The following is a 27,140-nucleotide window of genomic DNA, read 5'->3' as shown; positions in this document are numbered from 1 at the left end:
ACAAAGGGGTGGAGATTATACCATGCATTTTATCTGATCATAATGGATTGAAACTGGAAATTAATGACAAAAGAAGGAAGGGAAAATCCAATATCACATGGAAAATGAACAATATGTTACTGAATGATCAAGGGGTTACAGAAGACATAAAGGAGGAAATCAAAAAATTCTTAGAGATAAATGAAAACTCAGACACAACATATCGGAATCTATGGGACACAATGAAAGCAGTTTTAAGAGGGAAATTCATCGCCTGGAGGTCATTCCTCAAAAAAAGGAAAAACCAACAAATAAATGAGCTCACACTTCATCTCAAAGCCCTAGAAAAGGAAGAGCAAAACAATAGTAAATGCAGCAGAAAGCAAGAAATAATTAAAATCAGAGCGGAAATCAATGAAATTGAAACAAAAGAAACTATCCAAAAAATTAACAAAACTAAAAGTTGGTTCTTTGAAAAAATAAACAAGATTGACAGACCCTTAGCCATGCTAACGAAGAGAAGAAGAGAGAGAACTCAAATTACTAACATAAGGGATGAAAAAGGCAATATCACAACAGACGCCACAGAAATACAGAAGATAATTAGAAATTATTTTGAAAACCTATATTCCAATAAAATAGAAGATAGTGAAGACATCGATAAATTTCTTAAGACATATGACTTGCCCAGACTGAGTCAGGAGGACACAAATGATTTGAACAGACCAATATCAATGGATGAAATTGAAGAAGTAATCAAAAGACTACAAACCAAGAAAAGCCCAGGACCAGATGGGTATACAGTGGAGTTTTACAAAACCTTTAAAGAAGAATTAATACCAATACTTTTCAAGTTATTTCAGGAAATAGAAAAAGAGGGAGTTCTTCCAAATTCATTGTATGAGGCCAACATCACATTGATTCCGAAACCAGACAAAGACACTTCAAAGAAAGAAAACTACAGACCAATATCTTTGATGAACTTAGATGCAAAAATCCTCAATAAAATTCTGGCGAATCGGATACAAAGACACATCAAAAAAATTGTGCACTATGATCAAGTAGGATTCATCCCTGGGATGCAGGGATGGTTCAATATACGGAAATCAATAAACGTTATTCACCATATCAATAGACTTAAAGATAAGAACCATATGATCATCTCGATAGACACAGAAAAAGCATTCGACAAAGTACAGCATCCCTTTATGTTCAAAACATTAGAAAAACTAGGGATAACAGGAACTTACCTTGATATTGTAAAAGCTATCTATGCTAAGCCCCAGGCTAACATCATTCTGAACGGAGAAAAATTGGAGGCATTCCCTCTAAAATCTGGAACAAGACAGGGATGCCCTTTATCACCACTTCTATTCAATATAGTTCTCGAAACACTGGCCAGAGCAATTAGACAAACGAAAGAAATTAAAGGCATAAAAATTGGAAAAGATGAACTTAAACTATCACTATTTGCAGATGACATGATTCTATACATAGAAGACCCAAAAGGGTCTACAGAAAAACTACTAGAACTAATAAATGAATTTGGCAAAGTGGCAGGATATAAAATCAACACGCACAAATCAAAGGCATTTCTGTATATTAGTGACAAAACTTCTGAAACGGAAGTGAGGAAAAACACTCCATTCACAATATCCCCCAAAAAAATAAAATACTTGGGAATCAACCTAACAAAAGAGGTGAAAGATTTATACAATGAAAACTACAGAACCCTAAAAAGAGAAGTAGAAGAAGATCTTAGAAGATGGAAAGATATACCCTGTTCATGGATAGGCAGAACTAACATCATCAAAATGGCGATATTACCAAAAGTCCTCTATAGGTTCAATGCAATGCCAATCAAAATCCCAATGACATTGCTTGTAGAAATAGATAAAGCAATCATGAAATTCATATGGAGAAATAAAAGACCCGGAATAGCAAAAGCAATTCTGAACAGGAAGTGTGAATCAGGTGGTATAGCAATACCAGATTTCAAACTATACTACAGAGCAATAGTAGCAAAAACAGCATGGTACTGGTACCAAAACAGGCGGGTGGACCAATGGTACAGAATAGAGGATACAGAGACTAATCCACAAAGTTACAACTATCTTATATTTGATAAAGGGGCTAAAAGCATGCAATGGAGGAAGAATAGCATCTTCAACAAATGGTGTTGGGAAAACTGGAAATCCATATGCAACAAAATGAAACTGAATCCCCTCCTCTCACCATGCACAAAAGTGAGCTCAAAATGGATCAAGGACCTAGATATCAAATCAGAGACTCTGCTTATGATAGAAGAAAAAGTTGGCTACGATCTACATATTGTGGGATCAGGCTCCAAATTCCTTAACAGGACACCTATAGCACAAGAGTTAACAGCAAGAATCAACAAATGGGACTTACTTAAACTAAAAAGTTTTTTCACAGCAAGAGAAACAGTAAGAGAAATAAATCAGGAGCCTACATCATGGGAACAAATTTTTACTCCTCACACTTCAGACAGAGCCTTAATATCCAGAATATACAAAGAACTCAAAAAATTAGACAATAAGACAACAAATACCCCAATCAACAAATGGGCCAAGGACCTGAACAGACACTTCTCAGAGGAGGACATACAATCAATCAACAAATACATGAAAAAATGCTCACCATCTCTAGCAGTCAGAGAAATGCAAATCAAAACTACCCTACGATACCATCTCACCCCAGTAAGATTGGCAGCCATCAGGAAGTCAAACAATAACAAGTGCTGGAGAGGATGTGGGGAAAAGGGTACTCTTATACATTGCTGGTGGGACTGCAAATTGGTTCAGCCAATTTGGAAAGCAGTATGGAGATTCCTGGGAAAGCTGAGAATGGAATCACCATTTGACCCAGTTATTGCCCTTCTTGGTCTATTCCCTGAAGACCTTAAGAGAGCGTACTACAGGGATACTGCCACATCGATGTTCATAGCAGCACAATTCACAATAGCTAGACTGTGGAACCAACCCAGATGCCCTTCAATGGATGAATGGATTAAAAAAATGTGGCAGTTATACACCATGGAGTACTACGCAGCTCTAAAAAAATGACAAATTCATGGAGTTTGCAGGGAAATGGATGGCACTAGAGCAGATTATGCTTAGTGAAGCCAGCCAATCCCTAAAAAACAAATACCAAATGTCTTCTTTGATATAATGAGAGCAACTAAGAATAGAGCAGGGAGAAAGAGCAGGAAGAAAAGACTGATATTAAACAGAGACACAAGATGGGAGGGAAAGGGAGAGAAAAGGGGAATTACATGGAAATGGAAAGAGACCCTCATTGTTATACAAAACTACATAAAAGAGGTTGTGAGGGGAGTTGGAAGAAAAAACAAGGAGAGAAATGAATTACAGTAGATGGGATAGAGAGAGAAGATGGGAGGGGAGGGGAGGGGGGATAGTAGAGGATAGGAAAGGTAGCAGAATACAACAGTCACTAATAGGGCATTATGTAAAAAGGTGAATGTGTAAATGATGTGATTCTGCAATCTGTATTTGGGGTAAAAATGGGAGTTCATAACTCACTTGAAACTAATGTCTGAAATATGATGTGTCAAGAGCCGTGTAAGGTTTTGAACAACCAATAAAAAAAAAAAAAGTCAATCATCTTTTCAGAATTTGGGTATCACTCTAAAAACAACTATGCATATCAAGGACAAGATTTATTCTCTTTCTTAAGCTTTCCCAGTAGCCACATCTGGTTTACCTTGGCAGGCATCTACTAAGTAATCACCTGTATATCTCAGTGACAGCTGGTCACTTAGGGCTCATCTTCCCCCAAGAATCTCCAGATCTGTGAGTTGAGCAGGTCTCTTATTGCAGATTCACCTTAAATGCAAAGACCATGTTATACTCAAGTGACTTTTTTTTCTTGTCTCAATATACTTTAAGAGTTAATAATGTAATCCTGTGTTTTCTAACCAGAAGATTCAGAGAACCTAAATTGGTTATGCTTCCAAACAACTGAATGTAAAACACCTCTAGCCAACTGTTGAATTCCATGCCCCTGTTTATTTCCAGTATCTTTCTGTAAAAGTTGGCAAATATTGTTTGGATGGCTGTTTCATGTTCTCCCTGGAACCCTACTGTTCCAGAAGGCTGTGGTTCTAACTGGGTTGCTAGAAGTGTTGCCTTAGCCTTTATCCTCAAATAATAGTGTGCTATAAATTTGTTTCATTTGATGTGGATTTCTGTAGGAAGGAGTAGAATGAAGAGGTGGAAGGAATGGTTGATCTAGCCTAAAGAAAAAATAAATAGCTGCATTACTAGCTATTTAGGGTAACAAAACTTAGAATGAAGTATTTCATGCTCCCAACTCTTGATACAAACAGTTTTGCTATCTCTAGCTTTTTTGTCCTTTTTGTAGGCAGAGAAACTTTAACTTATGTACAAATGTATTAACATCATTTACTTAAGCCATAGAGCACTATTTGCCTCATTTTACTATTTATAGGATTCTTTTATTTCACATAACTTTTCATAAAAACAAGCTGTAGAAATAAACACATTAAAATTTGCCCAGCTGTTATTTAAGCCCTCTTGATTGACTTGGTCATGTGGCAGTAGAGTTCTAATATTCATAATAAAGTGATTTACTACTATTTTTGAAAAGTGTTGCCTCTATAAGGGAACAATATGAGCCTTTCCCTCTTGATGCAGACTAGGTTACAGAGACCGAGAGTAAATAAGCATTTTTTTACAATTTTTAAAAATAGTATGAAAAAGCAAATTCTTGAGAATGATTTTCCCCTTAAACAGAAAAGAGGCCACACCACATGCCACTGAAAACATTTTGTAAATCCTGACACAGGCATAATACCATGCATTTCCTCCAGGGCTGCAAAAATTACCTTATTGTATTTTTCCTGTTAGTATGGGTTAAAAAGCCTTGAGGGCAATCTGAAGCAGCTCTTCAGGCCTTTCAGTTTGAAATAAATTTTACGTATGCAAATGCTGATTTTCTTAGAAAACTTCACTAAATAAAATTTATTCATAGCACAATAATGTGTGTAATTATCAGTCACATATTCTTGTAAAATACATTGTAGCAAAAAGTTGATTAATATACAAGGGCTGTTAATAGTATTGTAGTGTTGCATGTGTTACAATGCAATCTGGAGTACATTAACCTATAGAAACACATCCTGGAAATTGAACAGCAATAAAGAATTATGAAAGACTTAATTACAAAAAAAGTATTAACATTCTCAATTATAAGCAATTTGTAAGAAAAAAGCTTAAGGTACTTTTCAAAGGAATAAATTATTCCAGTCCAAAATGGCAATATAATCTATATGTGGTTTAGTTTAATGAGAAAAAGAAAACTTTTCGTTCACTAATAAATTCTGAGTAAATTAATGGTGAAAAATATAACATTTTGATGAGACATTACAGAGAGAATATGCTCATTACAAAGGAAATGTGGTGCAGAAAAATTCTTGCACCTCTATGCAAGACTGTTAGTCAAGACTAAGTGTGCTGCTACTGTATTTCCAAATAATTCTGTAATATAGACTAGTGAGCAAACAATATTAATTGCTTTTTTCTTTTGAATAGTAAATGCAATAATTGCTTATTATTGATGAGAGGTATCTAAATACTTTTGAAGATTTAAAATTCCCTAATCTTGGCAGTGACTGGTTATATGAATGCAGAATATTATGTACCTTCATAGGATTTTGAGGTTTTCTTACTATGATTTGATGGGTTGAATTACACTTGCTGCTTTTAATTAATGGAAATGAAAATATGTTTTATCAAGAAGAGTGAGCATTCCATGTCTCTCACTATGCAATGCCTTGTATCATCTTTAACTCTACAATCAAAAAGGCCATAAACAAATGTGGGCCTTTGAGTTGGACTTTTATAACCATGAACCAAATTAAACCCTTTAAAAAAAGAAAAAAAAAAAGAAATACTGCTATTAAGGTGTATTGTTTTTAGGATAACAGGAAATGATTACATGTACAGTCCAAAAAAACCATATCATTATATAATAAATTATATAAAGTGTTAGATATTATAACAATTAGTAATACATTAAATTTATAAAAATATATACACTAATACACCCAATCAATAAAGAAATAAATCACATTTTCCCTCAAGTGTACACAAAATATTTTTTTAGGACAGATTGTGTGTTAGGTTCCCCCCAAAATGTAAAAAAAAATTATGAACATTGACACTGTATATAGAGTATGTTTTTTGACTACAGTTGAATGAAACTAGAAATTTATAAAGAAAGGAAAAATGGGAAAATTTATAAGTATGTAGAAATTAAACAACATACTCCTGAAGAACAACAACAAAAAAATGAAGCAAATAAGAAATCAGAATGAATAGTAGAATGTATCTTGAGAAAAATGAAAATCAAAACCCAACTCAGAAACTTAAGAGAAGTAGCAAAACCAGGAAGTGTATGGCAAATTTTGTAAGAATAAGTAAATTCAATAAATTTACAAAAAGAAATGAGAGCTTACACAGCCTACCTAATGTTACTATTATGATCTGCTTTTTGCAGTGTTGGTGATAGACCCGAGAGCCTCACATATTCTGGAAAACCACTCTATACTGAGCAACATACCAGAAAAATAAGCACAAGGTCATTAAAATACAGAATAAATACAATCAAACACTAATAAATAAAAGGGAGAATTATAAAATAATAGAGAAAAAGTCAACAATCTGTGAGATTTTTTTCTTAGAAAGGTAAGCCAAATTAATAAAAATTACTTAGATTAAAATAAAAATCAGAAAAGAGAACACTCAAATAAATTAAATCATAAATTTAAACAAGAAAACATTCTAATTGATTCCACAAGGGAAAAATCATGCAGCAGAGATTTCTATGAGGTTATGGAAAATATGCAACTAAACAGATGACCTAGAAGAAAATGATAAATTTCTAAAAACATACAACTTACCAATATTGAAGTATTAAGAAATAGAACATGCCTGTAATAGGTAAGGGATCTAAATAAGAAATGGCAACCAGTTAAAAACACAAATCCCAAGACCAGACCAATTAACAGGTAAATTCTCCTGATTTTTTAAAATATGCCAATTCTTTAATTTAAACTCTTCTTGAAAAGTGGAAATAAGATATCACAATTAATTTTATGAGTACAGCATTATCCTGATACTAGTATTAGACAATTGTATTAAAACAATATTAAATTACAGGTTAATATCCCTGATTAAAATAGATGTGAATCTCTCAAAGAATAACAACAGCAAGTTATCTAATAGTATATTAAAAGATCACACAAATGCTCAAATCAATTAACATGATATATCACATTTAAATAAATACATGATTAAGAATGTATCTAAATAAGTGTAGAGAAAAAAATTACAAAATTAGCACATTTTCATGGCAAAAAAATCTCATAATAAACTTAGTAAGTAGGACTTCAATTCAATATAATCAAATCAATATATGAAAAGCCCACAGCTAATATTATAATCAACAATAAAAAATAAAGCTTTTCTTTTAATGTTAGAATCAAGACAATGAGGAAAACCTTTATCACTTTTCTTCCATATAAATCTGGTAATATGATTCAGAGAAATAGTGGATGAAAAGGAATAAAAATATCTGCATTGTAAAGAATTGAGAATATCTATGTTTTCATACGACTCAATCTTACATGTAGATTCCTCCTAAAGAGTCTACAAATAATTTGTCAAAATAAGTAAATCCAGTAACTTTACAAGATATGAAATCAACAAACAAAATTCAGTTACATTTCATATGCTAACAATAAACTTTAAAAGCAAAAAAATAAATAAATATCATTTACAATAGCATCAAAAACAGTAAGATAACTCAGAGTCAACTTACTTAAAATGTGAAAATTGTACACTGAAAACTATGAAATATAGATAAAAGAAATTAAAGCAGGTACAAAAAAATAAACATCCTGTGATTATGTGTTAAGAGTTGATATGGTTAAAATATCTCTAACACCCAAAGTAGTTTTTAAATTCGATAGTATCCTCCGCCAATGACCTTTGCTAGAGACAGAGCAAAGACAATTTTTATTTTTACATTAATCCATATGAAACCACAAAAGCTACAAGTAGCCAAATTAATTTTGACAGTGAATAATGTTGAAGGAGGCATCACAATTCTTGATTTCAAAATATACTACATAGTTTATTAAAATGTTATTTTCCTTACATAATGACAGACATATGGAACATTGAAACAGAGAACTTAGAAATAAAATACACATATATGCCAAGTGAACTTCACCAAAGTTTTCAAAAAGACACAAAGGGGAAAGGACAATATTTGTAACAAATGCTAATAAGGAAATTGAATATACACTAGTAAAATAATAAAAGTAATTTTTTATCTTATATCATACCAAAAAACAACATCAATAGATATTAAAGACTTAAATATAATACCTGCACTGAAGGACACCAAAAATTAACCACTGTAGAAATTAGGAGCTTTTTATCAGTAACTTTTCTTGGATATGATTTCTTGGTTATAAAACCAAAAGCACAGTCAACAATAACTAAAATGGAGAAGTGGAACTAAAAAGCTTTTACACAGCAGAGGAAACAATCAAAACAATGAAAATGAAATTACAAAATTAAAGAAAATAACTTCAAAACACATACCCAAAAAAGGATTAATATCTAAAATATATTTTAAATATTCTACAATAAGAATAACAGCCACTCAATAAAAATATGTGCCAAGCTCTTTTTTCTCCAACCTATGCTTTTGGCCCCTTTGTCAAGAATCAAATGAATGTATACATGTTGGTTTTTCTCTGTGACTTGAATTCTAGTCCATTGATTTCTGTGTACACTTTATGTGATTACCATGCTTCTTATTCTTGTTGTTGTTTTATGTCTCTTCAGTGTAATTTGAAATGAGTAATGGGATTCCTCCAGCATATTTTTTTTTGCTTAAGATTTTTAGACTATTCTTGAGGATAACATCAATTTAGATTGCTTGAGCTTCACATGTTCTCATCCTTCCATAGGCTAGCTTGTCCAGGCTTGCAATATTCTAAGGGTCAAGGTGAAAATTAAAGCATAGGAAGAATTGAAACGAACTTGAAACTAATACCACATTAAGTTTCTTGAATTATGGGGTTTAAACATTGTCACAAGAGCAGATAGAGTGGTTATTTTCACCACAAGAATCATTATTTTACAGTCAAAAATATAACCGAACTCAAAGTTTGTTGAAAGGATATTATAAAAAAGGACTTAATTGCTAAGTGGTGACATGGCTTCTTTCACTTAGCAAAATATCTTCCAAGTTCATTCGTATAATTATAAATGGCAAGGGACCTCATCAGTCATAGACAGCCAAATGATCACGTCGCCACTATCAGATTATGGAAAATTATGCAACAAAACAGATGACCTAGAAGAAAATGTCAAATTTTTAAAAACATACAACTTACCAATACTGAAGTATGAAGAAATATAACATGCCAGTGATAGGTAAGGGAACTAAATAAGAAATGACAACCAGTTAAAAAGACAAAGCTGGCAGCTTTGCCCCTGCCAAGTTTGGCACAAGTTATTTAGTGCCCAGCAACGCATTGGCCAGAACTGCAGTCCTCTCACGAGTTGAAGCCAGGAGGACTGTGAGCACTCTCTAGGCTCCAAACAGCAAAAGGTGTGCATCAACCCCAACCGCTACCTCCAGGGGACTCCAGGGCTGCCTCCTGCAGAGACAGGGAATGTTTCCAACAGCACCGCTGCCTGGGCAAGTTCTGCTATGCTTCCCTGCAGTGGAAGCAGCTCCTGCAACACGAGCCATCCTTCCATCTCCAGGGTGCTCTGTTTTCTGCTCTGCCACACTACCCACATGGCCTGGCCCCAATATCGATGAGCACAGCCCCACCCTCGACTCACAGTTGCACGCAGCACACACGCACAGACGCACGCACGCACAGATGCACCACAAACTGCTTCTGCAGAGTGGGTTTCCCTCGGCCTAGAAGTGTCTGGCAGATGGTGGAGAAGCACATGTCTTCAATTCGGCGAGGTCCTTCCTGCTGAAGGATGCTTGGGCTGCTCTCTCCTGGCCATACAGCTTTGTCGCAATCAGAAGATGTCCCTGCCATCCTTTCCACATCCCAGTTCCTAGTGAGGATGTGGGGCCTCCCATAGGGGCAGCCTGGTGCTCACCACTGCACTCCTGTTGGCTATCATGGATCCGGGAGGAGAGCCTCAAGTAGGGAGAGTCCCAGTGTGTTCAGCAGCTTGTGGGGTGCAACCCTGCCTGGAGTGGAATCCTGGGACCAGAGCTGGGTGGGGTAGTGCATGGGGCGGAGGCGCACTGTGTCTCTCCCTGTAAGGCCATTCATGGAGGGGTGACCTGCTTAGGCCTGTGGGGGATGGGACCCTGGCTGAAGAGTTCTTAGGGAACCAGGAGCAGAGTTGGGTAGGAACTCATGGGGAAGGAGGTGGTTGAGGTAGGAACCCCATGGGGTAGGAGCTTGGAAGGGTAGTGCAGGGTAGGGGACACACTGTGCTTGCCCTTAGGAGGCAGTGACTGAAGGGGTGACCATGCTGAGGCTTGTGGGGGAAGGGCCCTTGCTGGGGATTTTAGGGGACCTGAGCTGGGTGGGGTAGTGCCTTGGAAGGAGGTGCAGTGTGCCTGTTGCTGCTAAGCATTGCCTCCTAATATCTCTGCACAAAGCCCTTCCCTGATGCACAGAGGCATGCATGACTCACACAAGCTTCGGCGGGCATTTCGCAAACTGCTTCTGCGCCATGTGTTTCCAGGTATGCAGAAGTGATGAGCAGACCATGAAGAAGCATGTTCCTTCAAGTCCTGGAGATCCTTCCTGCTGGACCCTGGAGGAGAGCCTCAGGTAGGGAGGGCTTCAGTGTCCTCAGTGGTATGTGATATATGGCCTTGGTTGGAGATGTGTTGGGGAACCGAAATGGATGGGGTAGGTGCTAGGTGAGGGAGGGTGTGAGGAGGGGGCACACGTTGCCAGTTGCTGTGAAGTGGTGCCTGGAGAGGGTGCTCATACTGAGGCCTGTGAGGGCACTGCCCTGCCTCAATAGGCTTCAGGGGACTGGAGATTCAAGGTGGGGGTAGGAGCTAGGTAGGGTAGTTTGTGGGGAGGGGCTGCACTGTGCTTGTACTTGTGAGGAGATGCTTAGAGAGAATGCTCTTGCTGAGGCCTGGGGTGCAGAGTCCTCACTGGAGAGGTGTGGAGGCATCAGGTGCTGGAGGGGGTACTGCATGAGGAGGGCACACACTGTGACTTTCCCTGTGAGGCAATGCCTAGAGTGGATGCTTGTGCTGAGGCCTCTGGGGGTGAAGCCCTGGCTGGAGAGGCATTGGAGGACCAGAGCTGAGTCGGATATGAGCTTGGTGAAATGCTTTGAGGTGTATGTTGTCCAGTGTGTTGTACTCATGCCTCATGGAAACTTGATTATCAGTTGGTTTTGTCTTAAAATGGAAAATACACTGTGTAGCTGAAATAGTCAGGTTTTTAAGGCATTTGTCTGATGTATTCTGATGACATTTTGCTCTGTTGAGACATGCATTTATAAGAACATTTCTTTGTAATAACATATATTTCATGTCAATTTTTTATTCATAAAACCAGTTATAGTCAGAAAAAGTTTTTTTTTTTATTTTTTCACTTCATCATTTGTAATGTTTTCCAGTAAAAGTGGAATTTTCTGAATATTTCTCTATGTTGTGTGTTTGTATACATACAAATGCATGATTATGTGTGTGTGTGTGTGTGTGTGTATATATATATATATATATATATATATATATATATATATATATATATATATATATATATATTTAGAGAGAGAGAGAGAAGGACAGAAAGACTATTTTTATATTAGGTAAATTAATTTGTATTTGTATGGGTACTCTGGTATTTTTGCTATAAAATTTAAACTTAAAAATGAAGTATCTGATATTAAGTAGTTAATAAACAGAAAAATGAAATATCTGACAATAAACCAAAAAATGAAAGTTGTGAATGTATAGTCTTATGCTACACTCATTATTATGTAACTGAATTTCGAATATCAGCTATTGATCAGATAATATCAGTAACAGAGTGAGCCTGATGATGTGGGCAAGACCATCACTATGAAATGTATTTGAGATGTTCAGATTATCAGCTGTGTTTACCTTTTTGTTTTTCTTTTATTCTTTTAATCTTAGTTTTTTTTCACTCTTTGTAAAGTATAAACTATCACAACCTTCTTTTCTCATCTACTATAGCTACCTAAATAATTTGTTTAGAAAATTCATAATGTATTTTTCAATAGGTTACATGGTCTTAAACTTTTGAGAAAAATGTTTTCAACTGTTTTATGTTACTTACATTTCTTTGATTTTTTCATTTTTAATTAGAATACATGTAATGGGAGGTACTATCTCTATATTTCAATGTTGGAAATTTTAAAGGTCTTAATCATAGTACTTGTTTTAATACAGAGCTATATTCATACCAAAGAATAACATTAATTTGAAAAGATAGAACATAATGACAATTACACAGGAGGATTGCAAGTTCAAGGGCAGCCTCAGAAACACTGTGAAACCCTTTATCAAAAATTGTTCCATCTGTATCACTGAAATAAAATGTTGTGGATCTATACAGTGGTATAAGTCCCCTGGGTTCAGTGTCCAGTGTTAGAGAAGAAATGAATAAAAATAAATGAAAAAACAACCAATTAGTTGATAACAGTTTCATGAAATAAACATGTATTTTCTAAGGTAACCTATTAAAGGTTGTTTTTTATTTAGGTGGAACAAATAAAAGAATGAGGTTATTTTGTCCTAATCATAATATTATAAAACTCATAGGACTTATTTTGATAATTTTTATATTACTGAAAAATTGGAATATTACTTTGAATATTTATATTTCTGTGTGTTAATAACTAGTTACCAGCTAGTTCTATGAAGTGTATAGTGGGCATGGTTCTGCCACCATTCTTTGATAATATCAATTATTTAATCATAATGATAACTAGTTTCCAGCTAATTATATCTACTGTATAGTGAGCATGGTTCTGCACCATTCTTTCATAATATCAATTATTTAATCATAAATATGGCTTAAGAATCCTAATCTTTGGAGGTTTACTGAGGCTGTGGTATTAGTGACAAATATTGGATATGAAAGTAATAACAAGGACTTTTGAAAATGTTTATTTTTTCTCTCTATCTGATTAATGTGGGAATCTATCTTTATGTTATCCATTTATTTAGAAACAGGTTTGATTGGATATTGAAAGGGCAACTTGATATTATTGATTTTTATATGACAAGAGAAGAAATAGTCCCCTTGTCCTCTATGAAGGACCAGAAGATGTGTTTTCTTTCATGTCATGTCATCAAGATCTGAACCATTCGATATTTGGGAGCTGAGGGAATTTACTTATTTTCTTTCTGTTCCTATTTCTCTATCTGAAAGGTAGCAATAAATATAGCAGCTTGTTTATAATATTTTCCAATAGTTTTAAATAAAACTATATTTTGAGTGGAGACAGCTGTAGACATATGTAGACAGTACCCAAGAAAAATAGCAGCGACTCTTGCCACTGTCATTCATCTCATGGTCCTTTGTTGTCATATTACAACAGTGCTGGAGGATCATGGAGATTTAATCCCTGACAGTGTCATTGATTCCCTGTGATCTAAATGGTGACAGCTAATCTTTCTGGGTTGGTTTGTCATAAATCAGTTGGTGATGAATGGTTGATTTCCTGCACAGATGTTTGAAAAATTTTATTCATTGTCTATTCACTGTTGGGTGACATTCTTAGAATGCATTCAGCTGCAGTTATTTTAAAGTTATTACTAATAGCCTCCCGACACCAATCTTCTGAAGCTTTTCCTGTTATTTTCAGTTACATCAGAAATTTCCTTCTAAAAATAAATTTACTATTGTCACGTTACTTCAGATGTACCATTAAGATAAAAATAAAAACAAATAAGAAACTAACATAAATACAATGAATTTCTTTTGTTAGTCAATAGCTAAAATACTATAGAAGTTTGCTAATTTAGTTCTTCCAGTGATTCTTCAATAGAAGTGATTGTTTTTCCCAATTTTAAATGCTGAGGAGACTGGCAGAAGTAAGATGAATCATGTTCTAAAAGCATCATCTTCCCTTTCTTATTGAAACTTAATGAAGAATCTATCAGTGATTTCTGCTCCTTGAAACTTAGAACTTAACATGCTTTTATGCACTGAAAATAAATACTAAAAACAAACAAAATGTCATGTTAAACATTTTTGTTAACGTAATAGTATAATAAAAACCCTATGTATCAGCAGACTGATATAAGGTAAAAATTATTTTTAATATCTGCATCAATATTTCTGGAAATAATTTGAAAAAGTGATCTAAGGTATTTGAAAAAAAGCTATGACACTTCACTGAAATAAATAGCACTGTTATTGTTTTTGAGGAAATCAAAATATCAGGATATTGTGAATTAAAAATAATTTTTAAGGTTAAGCTATAAAGGATATACTTAAATAGTTTAAATTTAATGAAAACATTTGTATAGGATACATAAGTATGATCAAGCATAACTAATCATAATAGAGATACCTGGAAAATAAAAGTGAGTAGTTCTACCAAATATTTAACTGTATCATGATAGTATAAAACCATTATAGTGTGGACACAAGCTAGCAGATCTATTATATGAGAATAACAATGGAGAACTAGAAAATTTCTAATTCTTTTGAAAATGAATTTGAAAAATTAATTGTAGAACTTGAAATGTTTTAGTATTAAGTTCATTTCTAGAAATCTTGCCTGAAATTACATTAAAAAAGTGTGACATTTTATAATGAGCACATATAAGTTAAGCAGTAGAACACATTGTGTGTTCAAGTTCTTACAGGCATGACATTAAGCACTTTGCAGCAGAAGAACAAGTTGTAGGTAAATTCTTCTCAGTGACATTATCACCAGTATCTTTAGTAGAACTGCATAAGCATTTCAATAAATTTTAGAATCAATACACAATTAATGAAGGCTGCCAGTAACTTTTATGTAATTTTTATCTACCATCTTTAGAAGCGTAATTAATATATAATTTGCCTACAATAAACATAATATTAACATTTCAACTATTTTGCTGAAATATGGTTCCTGTCTCATCACAATGAAAACTTTAATAAATTTAGTATAGTCCTTAAAATATTTATTATAAATATTATGTTAATTCATTATTAATAGAGATCAGTCTAGTTTATACTCTTCCCTAAAATTGGCATTTTAAACAAAAATTGCATATTTATAGATACTTCCGTTTTATTTTCAGATGTACATCTATAAGAAAAGTGGATTTTTGTGAAAAGTAATTAAAATTACTTTTTGATTAGCTACAATGTATATTATAGAATCTTCTAAGAACACTGTGAACTATGTATACATTAAAAATTTAAGGATATATGTAAATATTTTAGTATATACATATGCACATGTATGCAACATAATGCAGTTTTTTTGATGTTCTAGCACAGAAGTATTGGAATAATAAAAATTGGAATATTTTTATTATTCTTTCAGATTCCATTACACTAAATTCTAAACTGGCTAGCTGGAATGGATATATTTCTCTCAATACAACATAAACTAATAGAAATAAAGAAAACTATGATTTTTAAATTAATTTAACAACTACCTGTTGTGTTAAAAGATAGTGAGGTCCTGGAATTAGAATACAAATTCAAATCTGTATATATTTTCAAATATTTGAGCTCTTTTCATTTTTGTACATGAGTCCAAAATAACAATGAAAATACCTAAATCCACACCTTAAAGGTCCAAATCTCCACAATAACTAATTACATACCTATTCTATCCCTATTCCATGGTAACTCCTGGAAATGACTAGAAGTTTTTCTAGTAGTAGTAGTAATAGTAATAGTAGGTAAATGTTAGTGTTTTTAACTACCAAAATTATGTTTTCAATTTGTAATCTCTTTATGGTTTATTATTTCTGCCCACAAGTGGTTAAGTGATATGTGGAGGGCAGCCCTGAATGGGGCTATGTAAATTTCCTGGAAGTTACATAACAAAATACCACAAACTGTGTAGCTAACAGAAATTTATTCTCTCAAAATTCTAGCAGTCAGAATCGGAAATCAAGGTGTGAATAAGACTGTGCTCCTTCTGAGACTCTGGATAAAATCCATCCATTCCTCTTCCTAGTTTTGGTGATAACCTTTAATCCTCCTTATTTTTGTCAGCTTGCAGCTGCATCATTCTAATCTGCTTCTGTTCTCACAGGTCCCTCCATTCCCATTATCTATTATATATAGTCCTTCAAGCATATTGGTTAAGGGGCAACATTAATTTCCTAATCTTTACTGTGTGTGATATAAACCTATTGGATTTTACCATCTTGGTCATTTTTTTAAACTCACAGATTAATTTTGTTCAAATTATAATTTAAAATAAACAAAAGAATGACAGGTTTATTGTATGTTTTATTTTACAAGGCCAAGCACTGTTAAATACCCCATTTTGTAATGGCATTTGAACATTTTTAAGTTAGATATGTACATAGTTATTTTGTATTAAAATATGCTGGCATTTTAAATCTATAATTTTCATATAAGATTGAATTAATTTAAATGACATTTAAGAAAAATCATTAATTATTTATTTAAAATAAGATTTCAGACATTTTAAGTGTGTAATAGAATAATATTAACAATTCACATTGTTGGGACAACCTACCTACCCTTTAAGAGATGAATCAATGAAGAAATTATGGTGTATACATACACACACGATGGAATATTACTCAGCCTTAAGGAGAATGAACATATGGCATTTGCTTGTTAATTGATGGGACTGAAGTTATCATGCTAAGTGATATAAACCAGTCTCTCAGAAATGTGGATGCTAACCCATAACAAGGATATGGGAAGTATAGGAGTTCACTGAATTGGACAAAGGGACTAAAGGGGATGGGAATAGAAAAGACAGTAGAATGAATTGCACATAATTATTCTATGTTCATATGGGCACATGATCAGTGTACCCACACAAGAATGGAATAAAAATTGGAATGGCTTGCACACCATGTATGCATAATATGTTAAAATACACCCTAAAGTCATGTGTATGTGAAAAAAATATATAAAAAAGGAAAAAAAAATTATATGGGTTTGTATTCAAAATACCATTTCATGCTGTCAGTGATGAGAAATAAAATTATGTTTTCTGATAAATAAAAATAATCTGGATAAATAAAAATAATCTGTATTTGCATATTTTCCTCTCCCAGAATGTTTATATGGTCATTTGCTTTCTTATTATTGCCTAGCATTCTTTTGTTTCCATTTGAAAGACTCACTATAGCAATTCCCATAAATTAGGTCTAGTGATAATTAACGCACTCACTTTTTTTTTTCCCAAGAAAGTTATTTTTTTCTTAATTTTTAAAGGAAAGTATTGCTAGTGCTCTCTTCTTGATTGTCAAATTGTTTTTAATTTGTGTGTGTGTGTGTGTGTGCATCTTTTTTTCTTTGAAAAAATTAATATATCATCTCTGACCTAAATTTTGTCCATAATATCAGCTGATGATTTTCTGGAAGCTCCATCATATGAGATAAATCACTGTTCAGTTCTTATTTTCAGAATTTTGTATTTTTATTTAGATTAATTTATTTATTTTAGTCACTGATAGGAACTTATTTATTTGTTTATTTATATGCAGTACTGTAAATCGAACAGCCTTTCTTTATTTATTTATATCAGGTGCTGAGAATCAAACCCAGTGCCTTACACATTCCAGGCAAGTGTGCTACTGCTGAGCCCCAGCCCCAGCCCCAACCCATGAACAATCTTGATTTTAAAATTTTGATAGTTACAATTTGCCTTACTGTGGGTCCTTTGTGGATTCATTTTAATTATTGTTCTTTGAGCTTCTTGAATTAGGGTATCCATTTTCTTTCTCCGAATTTAAAAAGAAGTCTATTATTTTTTCAAATGAGTTCTCTTTCCCCTTCTCTTTCTCTTCTTTAGAGATACATGCAAAACACATATTGGTCATTGTGATGTTGTCTCATAAGTCCCTTAGAGTTTCTTCACATTTAATTTTTTTTTAAATTTTCTTTGTTTCTATCAATAATTTCAAAAAGCCTGTATTTGAGTTCAATGACTCACTCTTGTGCTGGATTAAGTCTGTTACTGAACACTTCTAGTGAATTTTTTATTTCATTTATTGTTTTATTTAGCATTTTGTACTGTCATGTTTGCATTTTACATCTTCCATGTATTTTCCTGATTTTGTGTAGTTTTCTTTTTTAATATTTATTTTTAACTTGTAGTTGGACACAGTATCTTTATTTTATTTATGTATTTTTATGTGGTGCTGAGGATTGCACCCAGGGCTTTGTGTGTGCTAGGCGAGTGCTCTACGGCTGAGCCAGAATCCCATCCCCTTTGTGTAGTTTTATGTGTGTATTCTCTCATAACACATGTAGGTACTTTTAAGAGGGCTATTTTTCATTTCATGAAATTATCCATAGACCTTCAATGTCTTAGGATTGGTCTTTGGAGAGTTGTTTTGTTTATTTTATTTATTTGTGTTTTTATATTTCTTCATGTGTCTTGTTATTTCTGTTATAATTTTTTGTTGTTTTTGCATTTGAAAAGACAATTATCTCTTCCAGACTTTGTGTATTAGTTTTGTATGGGGAAAAAGTTTCATAAATTAGTCAGAAATTTTGGAAGCCCCTTGAATATTTTATTGGAGTGCTTCTTTTCTGGACTTGAAATATGATTTCTGAATTAGACAGGTTTGCTGGTTTCTTTAGGAAGCTTTTGTACTGTCTTCCTCCCCTCGGTGTATCACTGTAGTACTGTAGAGTCTGTTGCTTAGACAATCCTTTTGAGCTCTCTCTGGTTTTCAGCTCAACTCAGGTATTGAAAGTAAGAGATTTCCTCATATGAGATTTGAGACAAGTGAGTCAAATCATTTCCTCAGACACCTGTCTCTCCCTAAACAAAACCTAGAATATTGGAAGCATATCCACTCTTCCTCCTAAGAAAGTAGTCATGAATTATGTTTGTCCTGCTAGGTTGGGCATGGAGTTGAAAAAAGGTGAAAGGAAGTGGCTTTTTCCCCATCTTTAAAAGAAACTGTGTATTCTCTGGAATACCTCAGTTTCATAACTGGCTCTGATATGTGCTATGTCAATGTTTGTGATGTAGTGAGGTCTGGGACTTTCTACTCTGAAAAATTTCAGACACCACTCATGAAAAACATTTTATTTTAATAAAAATGTCAGTATTAGGTTATTCGTATTATAATGTAACTTTAATTCAAGTATAATTTCTTAAATGTGAGCTACATTGTAGCTTAAAATTCATTTTATGGGAAAGTTTAAATACATTCAGCCACTTTTATCTTGTGACCCATTGAGTTACAATAAATAAAAACATTATGATATTTGTGGTATTGTTTAAATATACTAAACCTGTTGGGTTTTTGAAGTTGAAATATTCTTGTAAAATATGTAACATTTAAATTATTTTTCAATGATGGATAGCTGAATATATCCAATTAAAGTCATATGCAATCTCCAAATTTATAATCCAATTTTCTCAAAAAAGTTTAGTTAAATAGCATTTTTTTCTGAGCCCTAAAATAAGGGAATCTGATGAGCACATTTAAGGTTTAGATTATAAACCAAATCTGAAATGAATAAATTATGAAAATTTGGGGAAGATAAAAGTTGAGAATCTGGGCAGAACAAGAAGAGCTTTCTGGTGCATTCCCAAAACATCAGATCAAAAGTGAAGTTTTTGTTGATGCTTTTGTTGACATTTTATTCCTTTCATTTTTTCCCCTTACCAGCTTTTACATTTTATACCTACCCTTTCCATTTAATAGAAACTTCATTATTTATAGTTCCTCACTTATTTTTTCTTCTTCCTACCTAAAACTGTCATATAATTTAGATATTGATCTTTATTTTTCTAGCATACTGACATATCATGAAGTGGTCATTTTGTGAATTCATGAAATAAATCACTTTCTTTTACATTTAATGTTTTCACATTCATTATTCAATGTACATAATGCACACATTTTGTGGTTGAATGTTTGTAAAACGTCTTGCCTGAAACCAAGAAGTAAGACACTGGATCTAGTTTCCCTAATAATAAGTAGGTTCATATTAACTGAAGTTATACTTTTGCACATCCAAATCAGCATCATAGGAAAAAAATCTGATATATGGCACATGCTGTGGTGATAACAGATTTTAGGCTAAGGAAAATTGAGGGATTATCTCATAGATTTAAAGGTCAACAAGAATTTTATTTGAAGATTAATTCGATGCTAACATACAATTTTTGTTTATTAAACCCCATGAAGTTAGTAGTTGGTTTTCTAATTTCTCAAAAAAAAGTCAGAATGATGCAGGGAGTAAAATTGCAAAATGAAAATTGATAATATGAACTATAATGTCTTTTTTCTATAAAAATATATAGGACTGTGTTGATAAGCAAATTGTGTTCTTTTAAATTTCTTGATGATATGTGATTTTAAGTGTAAAAATACATATTTCCAACATAGGAAAACAATCTCTTTAAAGTTGTGTAAAAAGCACAGTAAAATCAGAAATATATTTCACAATTTAGGAACATATTTCTCCAATCAGAAATTTCAAAAGCATGTTTACATTATATATTTTTATTTCAATATAATACAATACCTAAATTGCATATATTACTTTGAGTTTTGTCTACTTCATATTTTGTTTAATAGATGCATTCCTGCTATCATATATATTTATATGTCTTTTTAAAAATGATCTAGTATTTACAATATCTATATAAAATATTTAGTTTTAAATTTTATTATTTCTTTGCTACATGTGGTGGTGGGAATTGAACATGGACTTTTTGCTTGGTAAATGCTCTATCACCTAAGCCACATCCCCCACCCTGAAGTTTATTCTGGAGAGATATGATTTTGTTATATGATTGAAGCTATATTCATAAATTTAAATTTGTTTATGCATATATCTTAACATGTTAAAAATATGTTCTATACAAACTTACTACAAAATTTCTCTAGGAGACATGTTATTGCTCAGCAAAAAGCTTTGGAGTAGAATTCAGTGGTAACACTACAGAAGTCAGGATCAGGGTAAGTGCTAAGTACTTTCTTTTGATTATGTGAACTTAAACTTGTAGCAATTACCAGTTCCCAACTGGCAACTGGTCTTGTGCAGCTCTTGGGAAATTCAGATTAAAAGTAACTTTACCATTTAGTCACACGTTATTTACAGATTTGGCAAAAAAATACTTGCTCCTCACATCTGCATATTCCTGAAAGTTTGGACATTGTCTTATTTTGCGTTGAATTCCTAAAATTTCTTTAGATGTGAGGTAAATATAGAGATTTGTTTGAGAAAATTTATTCACTTAGTTGAATAATGAGACAACATTTCTAAAACAAAAATTCTTAATTATTTTTAAAAATTTTGATAGCATTCATTATCTTTCAGAGTTTTGTATACATTATTTCATGCCCTCCTAATTTTTAAGGGTCTGGCTTGAAAAATCAACTGAAATCATTTTTGTTTACTTCTAAATATGACCAGTCATTTTTAGCTGCTTTTAAAATTCTTTCATTTTTCAGTAGATTAGGCATTAATATCTATCTATCTATCTATCTATCTATCTATCTATCTATCTATCATCTATCTATCTATCTATCTATCTATCTATCTATCTAGACACAATATCTTTGTTTATTTATTTTTATGTGGTACTGCGGATTGAACCCTGGTCCTCCAATGTGTGAGGCAGGCACTCTACCACTGAGTTAGAGCCCCAGCCAGCCCCAAGGTTAGGCATTTTTATAATAATGTGCCTTATCATGGGTTTGTTGTAATTTTTTATATTTGGAGGCCTGTATGCCTCCTGTATTTTATTTCTGTTTAATTTTTTTAGATTTGGAATTTTTTAATCTTCTTGTTTCATGGAAAATATTTTGCATTCCTTTAATTTATATCTCAGATCCCCTATAAATCCTAGATTTGACCTTATATATTACTCCACATTTCTTGAAAATTCTGTTCATATTCTCTTAACATCTTTTCTCCATGATCAAGTTTCTTTGCCAAGATTATATATATTGTATTTGTTACCTCAATATCTATTTTTAAGATGATCTAGTCTGTTGGTAATGCTTTCCATTGAATTTATAATCTGGTTTATTGTCTTCAATTTCAAGAATTTCCAATTTATTCTTTTTCAAAATCTGTATCTCCTTCTTGACATGACCTTTCACTTCTTATATTTTCTGATTTCAATCGTTACAACATTTTTTACCTCTTAGATTTTCTTATCTACATACTTTATAAACTCATTACTTGACATTTCCTTACTGCAGTATCAGTAGAGTCTATTTTGAATCATTCTGTTTTGTTTTGGATGTTTTCTTCTTTTGTGTTTTCTTTTCATATTGTTTAGTGTCTACCCATCTATTGAAATGAATCTGAAGCCATGGGGTTTCTACTCTACCAGCTTTTAGTTTTCTTGTAGGTTTCCAGTACCTCAGATTTTAGGGGGAGTCAAATAATTGCAAAAAACCTATGCATATAACATATAGTAATAAATTAAGTACTTAGTTTCTATTATGACATCTACAATGTTGATTGACAAAATAAACAGAAATTGTAGGGTCAGCAATTTCTATCAGTAAAGATAGTAGTTAAACATGAATTATGTCCATCATAAACTCAAATTAATATTACCAATGACTTCCAGTGTTTTAACTTCTTCTATAGCATTAGTGGCTGGGTTTGACATTTTACAAACTAAGCAGTGGTAAGAGAAGTTAAAAATAGAGATAATTAAGAGGAAAGAAGAAAAGATCAGGCAGACATGGATTTGCAATTTTCAAATAGAGCTGATCCATACACAACATAGGGTGCATTGTCTATGAGGAAGAGAATAAATAGAAGTAAAAGAAAAATTAGAGGAAGAGTGAAAGAGAGAACAATGAGTCTGGCTTCTGTTTGTTTATCTTCTATTTATTTATAGATTTTTAATTTGGTGCATTATAGACATACACAACATTGAAATTCACCATGCTTCCTGCCTTCCCTGTAACCCCTTCCTGTAGTCCACAGATATTTCTGCTATTTTTTTTGGATTTCCCTTTTTCCATTGTATGGTCAAGTATTCACATATGAGGGGAAACATTCAACCCATTGCTTTCTGAGTGTGGCTTGTTTCACTAAGAATTGTGTTCTCATTTTATCAACTTCCCACCTAGTGCCATCGCTTAATTCTTCTTAATGAATAAGTAAAACTTTATTGTGTATATACATCATGTATTCTTTATCCATTAGTCTGTAGATGGGTATGTGGGCTGGTTCTGTAATTAGGTTATTATGAGTTGTGTTGCTATAAGTACTGATGTCCCTGTGTTTCTATAGTATGCTGATTTCAGATACTGGATATATACCAAGAAATGAGACAACTGGGTCAGATGGTGGTTCTATTCTGAGTTTCAAAAGGGATATTCATACAGTTTTCCAGGATGGCTGTACTAATTTGCAGCCCTACCAACACTGCATTAGTGTATATTTCCCAATACATATTCTCTTTTAAAATTCTTTTCAGGTGTACATAGAGTAAAGTGTATTTTGACATATTATACATACATGGACTATAACTTCCCATTCTTGTGCTATATATACTGTGGAGTTGCACAGGTGTATATTCATATAAGAACATAGGAAGCTTACGCCTGTTTCATTCTACTGTTTTTCCTATTCCCATTCCCTCCTTTCCCTTCATCCTCCAATGTCTAATCCAATAAACTTTATTCTTCCTTTCCCCAAAAATGTTCTCTCTGATATGTGGATCCCCCCATAATATTCTTGATAACTGATATTTTGAGTGAAGTGAGATAAAATCTTTATGTATTTTTTTTAACATAATAGTTTTATTGCAGTATAGGGAAAGATCAAGGGCACAATAATACAGACTTTCTCTTCCTTGTAGTTTTTATTTGCATTTACCTGATTCCTAGAGATGTTGAACATCTTATTTAGATTTTGTGTTTATTTAGTAATTGATGGTTTCATTTTTTAGTCTTTTGTTTGTATTCTGAATATTAATTTCCTGACGATCAGATGAAAAATATTTTCTCACATTGGTAGGCCCTCTGTTCACATTCTTGTTTCCTTTATTATGCAAAAGTTTTGAAATTTGAATTCATACCACTTATTGACACTTAGTTTTTTTTTTCTTGTGCCTTAGAAGTCTTGTTAAGTTGATAATTTTGTCAATATTTTAGAGTGTTGGGCCACATTTTCTTTAAGCAACTGTAGAGTTTCTGGTTTAATTCCGAGGTCTTTGATCCACTTGGAGTTGGCTTTTGTGCAGGGTGAGAGGGATCAATTTTTATGATTTATGATCAAGTTATACTGATTTTGCTTATTCAAGAACATTGGAAGTATTTCAACTTCTTAAGGTTGTCTTCAATTTATTTTTCTTCACCATTTTATAATTTTTATTGTTGAGTTTTTACATCTCCTAGGTTGGATATTTTTCCAAGTATTTTTTTAGGGTTTTTTGAATAAGACATTTTTTCCCAATTGTTTTGAAGCAAGTTTGCTATTGCAATATAGGAATGCAATTGATTTATGTATTATATTCTTGTATCAGCTCATTTAGTAGATTTGTTATCAGCACTATAAATTTTCTGATGGAGCATTTAAAATCATCTAAGTAAAATGTTCATGTCATAAGTAAACAGAAGGAACATGACTTTTTCTTTCCCATGTGTATGCCATTAGATTTATTCTCTTGCCTGTTTGCTCTGGATGGGGATTCAATGAGTAGTGAAAGTTTACTTCTTTGTTTTGTTCTTTGTTTTTAGAAAAAAATGTTTCATTTTTTTATTTCGTTTGCTGTTGGCATTTGATTTATCACATACAGCTTCTATAATTTTGAAGAAATCTCCTTCTATCACTAGCCCCTCTGGTATTTTAAACCTTAATGGGTGCTGAGTGTTGTGAACAGGCCTTTCTGAATCTATTGATTATCTCATGGAATTTTTTTACTTAAATTTGTTTATGTAGTAAATTTTGTGCGTGTGTGTGTGTGTGTGTGTGTGTACATATGTATATATACATATATATATGTAATTAAAAACATTTTTGGGGTATTGGGAATTGAACCAAAGCATAATTTGCAAATAAGGTTCATATGCCACTGTGCACTTTTAATTTTTTTCCATATTTTTGTTAATACATTATAGTTTTATAGAATGATGGGATTTATTGTTACACATTGACATATTAATCTAATATAAAAATAAGCAATATCATTCCCTAGTGTCTCCATTTCCTCTTTTCTTCCCTCCCCATGACCTTTTACTCCTTATTTATTTCTTCTTTATATATATATATATATATATATATATATATATATATATATATATATATATATATATATGACAGTAGAGTACATTTGGAGATATTATACATGGATAGAATATACCTTATCCTAATTAGGATCCCATTCTTGTGGTTGTACATGGTGTGGAATTTCACTGGTCATGTATTTATATACAAACATAACTCTATGTTCAGTTCATTCTTATGTTTTCCTATTGTCATGCTGTTCCCTTACCTTTATTCTCCTTTGTCTACTACAATGAACTTCTGTTATTCCCTCCCCACCCCTTATTTTGTATTAGCATCCACATATAAAAGATAATATTTGGCCTTTGGTTTTGGGGACTGACTTATTTCACTTAGCTTGATAGTCTCTAGTTCCATCAATTTACTGGCAAATGCCTTAATTTGATTTTTCTTTAAGGATGAGTCATGTTCCATTTTGTATATATAACAACATATTCTTTTGGATATATGATTTTAAGAGAGACTAGAATGAAGGGTCAGAAGCTTGGAAAAGAAAAGCTATGGGTATGGTTCTGCAATTTCCCATGTATCCTTATGGAGAATAAAATTGACACTTCTACCCCAGGCCATTTGTTCAAGACTAGAACAGTGCATCTCAAATAGGGTGCATCAGATTCACTTGGAGAGCTCACTCAAACTCAGACTTCTGGTCCTCAACTCAGAGTGTCTGACTCAGGTGCTAGGGGTGGGCCTGAGCATCTGTATTTCTTACAAGCCTCCAGGGTTTGCTAATGTTCATGGTCTAAAACTTCCAACTGATGTTACTGGTCTAGAAATTTCAGGGGCAATGAAGGTGACATATAGTCCTTCTTGGGTCCAGTCTTCACCTTCTTTCCCTGCCTCATTCCCCAGTGCCCTACAGAAAAATATGTAGCTCCTACTTAGATTACAACTGAATATGTCCATGATAAAATGGGGTACTTGGGATCCTCCAGCGTCATGGGCCTTCCTTATTTACAGATCTTTTCCCTGAAGACTGCAAGCCTTACCTCTGTACTTAAACCACTGTTTATATATCAGTTTTTTAGAATCTCATCTTTTGGATTGTTGATTTCCATGTGAATTTCAAATTATAATTTCCTCTTAGAATTCCAAACTGAGTTTTCATGATATTTTATCCAGGATTTTGTGGACACAGGATGTTGCTGACCACATTGGGATTCCTCTTTTTTCGTTTGATGAAAAGAAGCTACCAATCTGGGAGTAACCCCTCTAGTGTTAAGGAGGAGCCAAACATCTGGGTCCTTTTGGGTTCTTAGGAGTACTCTGAAAAATAATACTTGCTGGGCATATTAAAAAATAAATTTATTGTACCAAACTCTAGGAGTCCAAACTGAAATATAATAATGTACTTACTCTGAAACATCTAGTGGAGAAATTCTTCCTGTTTCCTCTAGCTTTCAGTGGTTGTGGGAAATACTTGGCATACCTTGACGTGTAAATTAATCTCTCCTTTTTCTATCACCATTATTACATGGTGTTCTCTCTGCACAGGTATTCCTGTCCAAATTTTACTCTTCTAAGATCATGAGTCATTAGATTATAGCCTACTTTAATTGACTATAGCCTCTTATAACATTTTCATATGCAAAAACCTCATTTTCAGGTGAGGTAATAAGCTGATGTGCTAGGAAGGACATGACTATTTAAC

The sequence above is a fragment of the Urocitellus parryii genome, chromosome Y (assembly GCF_045843805.1).
Source record: "Urocitellus parryii isolate mUroPar1 chromosome Y, mUroPar1.hap1, whole genome shotgun sequence".
NCBI lineage: Eukaryota > Metazoa > Chordata > Mammalia > Rodentia > Sciuridae > Urocitellus > Urocitellus parryii.
Note: the sequence above shows the minus strand (reverse complement) of the source record.